General features: G+C 47.0%; 1 long non-coding RNA gene across 1 annotated transcript; it reads left to right on the top strand.

The window, feature by feature from the left end:
• Positions 1–4,837: 4,837 nt before the first annotated feature.
• LOC139432997 (uncharacterized) lies at positions 4,838–6,386 on the top strand. Its single transcript, XR_011642570.1, has 3 exons — positions 4,838–4,913; positions 5,631–5,710; positions 6,289–6,386. It is a non-coding gene; the product is annotated as an uncharacterized lncRNA (long non-coding RNA).
• Positions 6,387–6,818: the final 432 nt, after the last annotated feature.

The raw sequence follows: 6,818 nt of genomic DNA on the forward strand, positions 1-6,818 counted from the left end.
TCTGTGGTAACTGACAAATAGTACTTCGGCATAGCACTTTTGACATGTGAAGTGAAGCTATTCCTTAGCTGCTTAAAACGCAGCCTTTCTACCTCTGAGCCTGATTTCCTAGCCTTTGCTCAGGCCTTGTTTCTCTCATGAAGGAGACAAGACAGTTCAGCAGAAAACCAAGGATTGTCTCCTCCCTTTACTCTAAATGTACGCAGGGGTGCATGTCTATCAATGATCTCCATAAAACCAAGATAAAAATAAGACCATGCAGTTTCTACATCAGCACACAGACCGATTTTTCCCCAATCAAACCCAAACAGATCATGAACAAAACCCTGCTCCACAAAATGTTTTATGTCTCTCTTTATGATAATATAAGGTTTAACCTTTTGGACCTTAGTGTCCCTAATTGTGGCTACAACACAGTGATCACTCACATCATTCGCAAATACTCCCACAGATGAGTATTTATAGGGAACATTGGTTAGAATGAGATTAATTAGGGAGGATTTATTAGGGGACTTAATGTTAGGACGAGTAGGACTGTCAACAATCTGAGTAACATTCAAAGAGATACAAAGGTTTTTAAAATCCTCTGATACTGCAGTTAACCAGTCCCAGTTAAAATCTCCAAGTAACACTATTTCCTTGTAGTCCATCCATCCATCCATCTTCTCCCGCTTATCCGTTGTCGGGTCGCGGGGGTAGCAGTTCCAGCAGAGAGCCCCAAACTTTATTTTCTCTGGCGACATCAACCAGCTCTGACTGGGGGATCCCAAGGTGCTCCCAGGCCAGCGAAGAGATATAATCCCTCCACCTGGTCCTAGGTCTACCCCTTGGTCTCTTCCCAGCTGGACGTGCCTGGAACACCTCAACTGGCTCCTTTCGACGCGAAGGAGGAGCGGCTCAACTCCGAGTCCATCCCGGATGACTGAACTTCTCACCTTATCCCTAACGGAGCGTCCACACTACAGCTCCAAAAATAGCTTGGAGCTGGGCGTGTCTGGAGCTTGGGGATTTTATTCAAGCAACACGGCCAACAACCAATCACATGAATCTCCCGCCCCCGACATACAAAGCAAAAAACCCCGGGGATTTTATGCGAGCAATATATATATAAACTCCCCAAACAGGCGAAAACCTACCAGTTTCCCCCACTGTCTCTGCCACCTCCCTCCATGCCTGGTTCCTCCGGTTTGTATCCCGGGAGGTGAAGAGGGTCTGGTCATACAAAACCGGGTGATTCGCTACGGCGATAGTTAGTTTCTCCTCCGACTTTTTTTGAAAATATAGAAATGAACGGCGGGATATCTCTCCCAGCTTAGACGCGGTTTGATTGGCTAGCGCTTCAGCTGTCAGATTTTGGGAAACGGGATTTGATTGGCTGGCGCTGGCTACTCCGGCGTCCAGGCGACCAGAAGTTGAACAATGTTCAACTTCTGGTCGCCTGGGTCGCCTGAGACGCCTCGCTCGGCTACCCACAATTCAGTTCGGCGAAAAAGCGCGGCTACGTGACGTCACCCCATTGAAAGTGAATGGGCAGCTTGGAGCTGCTTGGAGCTTTCGACGCTGTAGTGTAGACGGGCCGTAAGGGAGACACCAGCCACCCTGCAGAGAAAACCCATCTCGGCCGCTTGTATCCGCAATCTCGTTCTTTTGGTCATGACCCATCCTTTATGACCATAGGTGAGGGTAGGAACGAAAATGGCCCAGTAGACAGAGAGCTTTGCCTTCTGGCTCAGCTCCCTTTTCGTCACAACGGTGCGGTAAAGCGACTGCAGTACCGCTACTGTAGTACCGCTACTGTAGTACCGCTACTGTAGTACCGCTACTGTAGTACCGCGACTGTAGTACCGCTCCCGCTGCTCCGATTCTCCGGCACATCTCACGCTCCATTGTTCCCTCACTCGAGAACAAGACCCCGAGATACTTGAACTCCTTCACTTGGGGTAAGGACTCATTCCCTACTTGGAGTGGACAGTCCATCGGTTTCCTGCTGAGAACCATGGCCTCAGATTTGGAGGTGCTGATCCTCATCCCAGCCGCTTCACACTCGGTTGCGAACCGAGTGCTGAAGGTCGCAGACCGATGAAGCCATCAGAACCACATCATCTGCAAAAAGCAGTGGTGCAATCCTTAGTCCACCGAACTGCAGACCCCCTCCCCCATGACTACGCCTCGAAATCCGATCCACGTATATTACAAACAGGATTGGTGACAAAGCGCAGCCCTGGTGGAGGCCAACCCTCACCGGAAATGGGTCCGACTTACTGCCGAGGACCCGGACACAGCTCTCGCTTTGGGAGTACAGAGATTGGATGGCCCTGAGTAGAGACCCCCTCACCCCATACTCCCGCAGCACCTCCCACAGTAACTCCCTGGGAACTCGGTCATACGCCTTCTCCAAGTCTACAAAACACATGTAGACCGGATAAGCGTACTCCCAGGCCCCCTCCAGGATCCTTGCGAGAGTAAAAAGCTGATCCGTCGTTCCACGACCAGGACGGAATCCGCATTTTCCCTCCTCAATCTGAGGTTCGACAATCGGCCTGACCCTCCTTTCGATTACCTTAGAGTAAACTTTCCCGGGGAGGCTGAGTAGTGTGATGCCTCTGTAATTGGCACACAACCTCTGATCCCTCTTTTTAAAAAGGGGAACCACCACCCCGGTCTGCCACTCCTTCGGTACTGTTTCCGACTTCCACGCAATGTTGATGAGACGTGTCAACCATGACAGTCCCTCAACACCCAGAGCCTTCAGCATTTCTGGGCGGATCTCATCCACCCCCGGGGCTTTGCCACTGTGGAGTTGTTTGACGACCTCAGTGACCTCCCCCCGGGAGATTGGTGTTGATCCCCCGTCATACTCCAGCTCTGCCTCTAACATAGAGGGCGGAGTTGTCGGGTTCAGGAGTTCCTCAAAGTGTTCCTTCCAACGCCCTAACACTCCATCAGTTGAGGTCAACAATGTCCCATCCTTACTGTACACAGCTTGGATGGTTCCCTGCTTCCCCCTCCTGAGGTGTCGGACAGTTTTCCAGAACAACTTTGGTGCCACCCGAAAGTCCTTCTCCATGTCTTCTCCGAACTTCTCCCACACCCGCTGCTTTGCCTCGGCCACGGATGAGGCTGCTGCCATTCGGGCCTGTCGGTACCTTGCAACTGCCTCGGGAGTCCCCCGGGATAACAAATCCCTGAAGGCCTCCTTCTTCAGTCGGACGGCTTCCCTGACCACCGGTATCCACCAGGAGGTTCGAGGGTTACCGCCCCTTGAGGCACCTAGGACCTTGAGACCACAGCTCCCCGCCGCGGCTTCGGCAATAGAGGCTTTGAACACCGACCACTCTGGTTCAATGTCCCCAACCTCCACAGGAATGCCCGAAAAGCTCCGCCGGAGGTGTGAGTTGAAGGCCACCTGAACTTGGGCCTCCTCCAGACGTTCCTAGTTCACCCGAACTACACGTTTGGGCTTACCAGGTCTATCCAGAGGCTTCCCCCGCCACTCGACCCAACTCACCACCAGATGGTGATCAGTTGACAACTCCGGCCCTCTCTTTACCCGAGTGTCCAAAACATACGGCCTCAGGTCCGATGATACGATAACGAAATCGATCATGGACCTTCTGCCTAGGGTGCTCTGGTACTACGTACACATATGAGCATCCTTATGTTCGAACATGGTGTTTGTTATGTCCAATCCATGACTAGCACAGAAGTCCAGTAACAAACCACCACTCCGGTTCAGATCAGGGGGGCCGTTCCTCCCAATCATGCCCCTCCAAATGTCTCCATCATTGCCCACATGTGCGTTGAAGTCTCCCAGCAAGATTAAAGAGTCCCCTTCAGGAGCCCCATACAGGACTCTTTCCAGGGTCTCCAAGAAGGCTGTATACTCTGAACTGCTGTTGGGTGCCTAAGCACACACAACAGTCAGAGTTTTCCCCCCCATAACCCGCAGGCGTAGGGAGGCGACCCTCTCGTCCACTGGGGTAAACTCCAACAACGAAGCACCCAACCGGGGACTTGTGAGTATCCCCACACCCGCCCGGCGCCTCACACCTTGAGCAACTCCGGAGAAGAATAGAGTCCAACCCCTATCCAGAAGTAAGGTTCCAGAGCCGACACTGTGCGTAGAGGCGAGCCCAACCAGATCCAACTGGTAACGCTCCATCTCCCACACAAGCTCCAGCTCCTTCCCCCCAGAGAGGTGACGTTCCACGTCCCCAAAGCCAGCTTCTGTCGCCCGGGTCTGGTCCGTCGAGACCCTCTGCTTTCACTGCTACCCTTTTGGCAGCGCACCCGACCCCATCGCTGTTTCCCGTAGGTGGTGGGCCCGCGGGACGGAGAAGCGGAGGAGGAAACTAATGTGGTTACACTGAACTTATTCTTAACATAAATGGCAACGCCACCACTTTTATTAGGCTGGTCGGAACGATACACATTATAACCATTTAAGGCAATAATGTCAGAGGCCAAAATAGATTTATTTAGCCATGTTTCTGATAAAACAATGACGTCAGCGTCAGTCGAGCTTGCCCAAATGCGGACAAAATCTAGTTTACCTAACAGACTGCGCACACTCAAATGGATGAAACCCAACCCAGACCTAGCTTTAAAATCAGCAGGAGTAGCGATCTGACTACTACTACTGGATGGACCAGGGTTAGGTTGTACATTTCCTGACAGTAATAGCAACAAAATAAATTAGGGCGTGGTCACATTGAGTGACGGCTCTGTCAAGTGACTGCTGCTGCTAGCTTCTCGTCTCTCTGCTAGCTGCTCCGTGAAGCTACTGGGACTCTGCCTGCTCAGCTCATCCAGGGAACACAACTTGAAGCCGGCCGTGGTTGTTTGTTCTTCATGCTTATATATCGGACTATTGTGACTCGCTCTGCGGTTAAAACAGACGGTGCATGAATGCGGTAAGTGAAAATCGAGTACTTATTTATGTGTTAATGATTTTAATCGGCTACGTAATGAATGTTAAGGCTTAGGTTTAGTGTGTAAGCGAGTGGTAGCTACATCGGTGCTAACGATGCTAATCGTAGCCTACAAGTTAAAATCATAGACTGTATATATAAAGGTTAAAACGAAATAGACAAGTGTTAAGCATTAAGTGGGATAATACTGTAGAACAAACGGCTTCTGTTTGAGGTTGATAAAATAAGGTCATCCTTGTAACTTAAAGAGATATTTTATTATGTAGGTAGGAACTGTATGCATCGCTAAGGTTAATTTAAATTGGCTATGCTCAAGTATGTAGACAAGCTAACGCCGAAGTAGTGTATGTGAAATCAACCTCACAATAAGATGTGTGTATATTACAATTATTAATGTCATATTTCAAGATGATTACTTAGATATTACAATATGGTTGGTTGAGCTGGAGTTCATTATCGAGCTTACACGTTAACGTCACAGTCATCTAAAGAACGAACCCAAACCTTGTTGTTTTTATTAATTGCATTACCAAATGGGTATCAAATAAACAGTAAGCATTGGTAACACAACTTCCAAAGTTACAGTAAAATAAAAAGAACCCTGACTCGGACAATAGACAATCCAACATGTTCAACAGAAGATAATCAGTTATATTGTTTGTACACATGGTTCTTTACATATATATCTGTTTGTTTAAGGTGTCCAGGTGATGCAGACAGGCTGGACCAGAGAGTGAGAGACAGAACTGGACTCCTCACAGCAGGGAACTTCAGCTCAGGTACAAAGACTCTTTTTTCATACTGTACAAAGAATCAAGAAAGATATTGGTTTAAATGAATGAAGTATTGACTTGAATACACTGATATGTATTCCATTAAACAATACTAAATACTAGGTCACCTAGACATCAGTTAAGTTGAGGGTTTTTTCCATGCAAAAAGTTACATTTTAGATATTTAGCAATATGACTTTGTCAGATTTCTAATTTAATGTATTGAAGGCAAAGATATTTAACACATAGTGAGAACTGCTACTATTTATCTCTCAATATTGTCTGTAAAACACGTGGTAAAAGTTATTCTTTCATTGAGACAACAGAGCAAGCTTCTACAATTGCACTACGTTTTGATAACAGTTCAATATTATTTTGATAATAACATATATTTCAATGTTGATGAACTTCATACTGTTCATTCATAATCTGATTGTCTTTGTATCGCTGTTGAAATAAAAAAAAAACATTACAATTACAAAATAATTATATCTACAGCCCCTAAACACACAAACACACCACTTTCATAAATAACACACTTGTTCTGCAATAATATGTTTTATGTTTCCTGTCATTTTTGTTAGGAAAGGACATGCCTGAAAGACACGACATCTTCTCCTTCTCTGAGGGTCAAGAAGAACATCCAAGAGGAACATTAAAAGCTGATGTTATGAGATTTTAAGACCAGTACAGGACATTCACTAAGAAACTACTTTTATTGTGAAAACACAGTCAGCTGATCGAATGCAGCTATTTCCACATCTACACTCCATCAGCTGATTATTTCCATTTGCCTCGCCTTATGAGCTTCACATGACTTGTGCCTTGTACCGCAGAGTTTGCAACGTCACAAATAAATGGGGCCAATCTTCAGTCAGATGTGAATGTGTAATCTAACATTTTCAGTAAGAATAATGGACGAAAGGAGTGCAAATACAAATACAATTTATTGAAATGTGAACCAAAACTTCATCAAATGTTTTAAATAAAAAGCACATATGGACAGAAGGTGTAAACCTATTAAATGTATAAGTGAACACCTTTAGTCAAATAAAGTGACAGACTAGGCCTGTGCAGTTGGTATCAGCTATGCCCAGCATGGGCTCCTCCATCA

This window comes from Pseudochaenichthys georgianus, chromosome 23 (genome assembly GCF_902827115.2).
Source record: "Pseudochaenichthys georgianus chromosome 23, fPseGeo1.2, whole genome shotgun sequence".
NCBI classification, from domain to species: Eukaryota; Metazoa; Chordata; class Actinopteri; order Perciformes; family Channichthyidae; genus Pseudochaenichthys; species Pseudochaenichthys georgianus.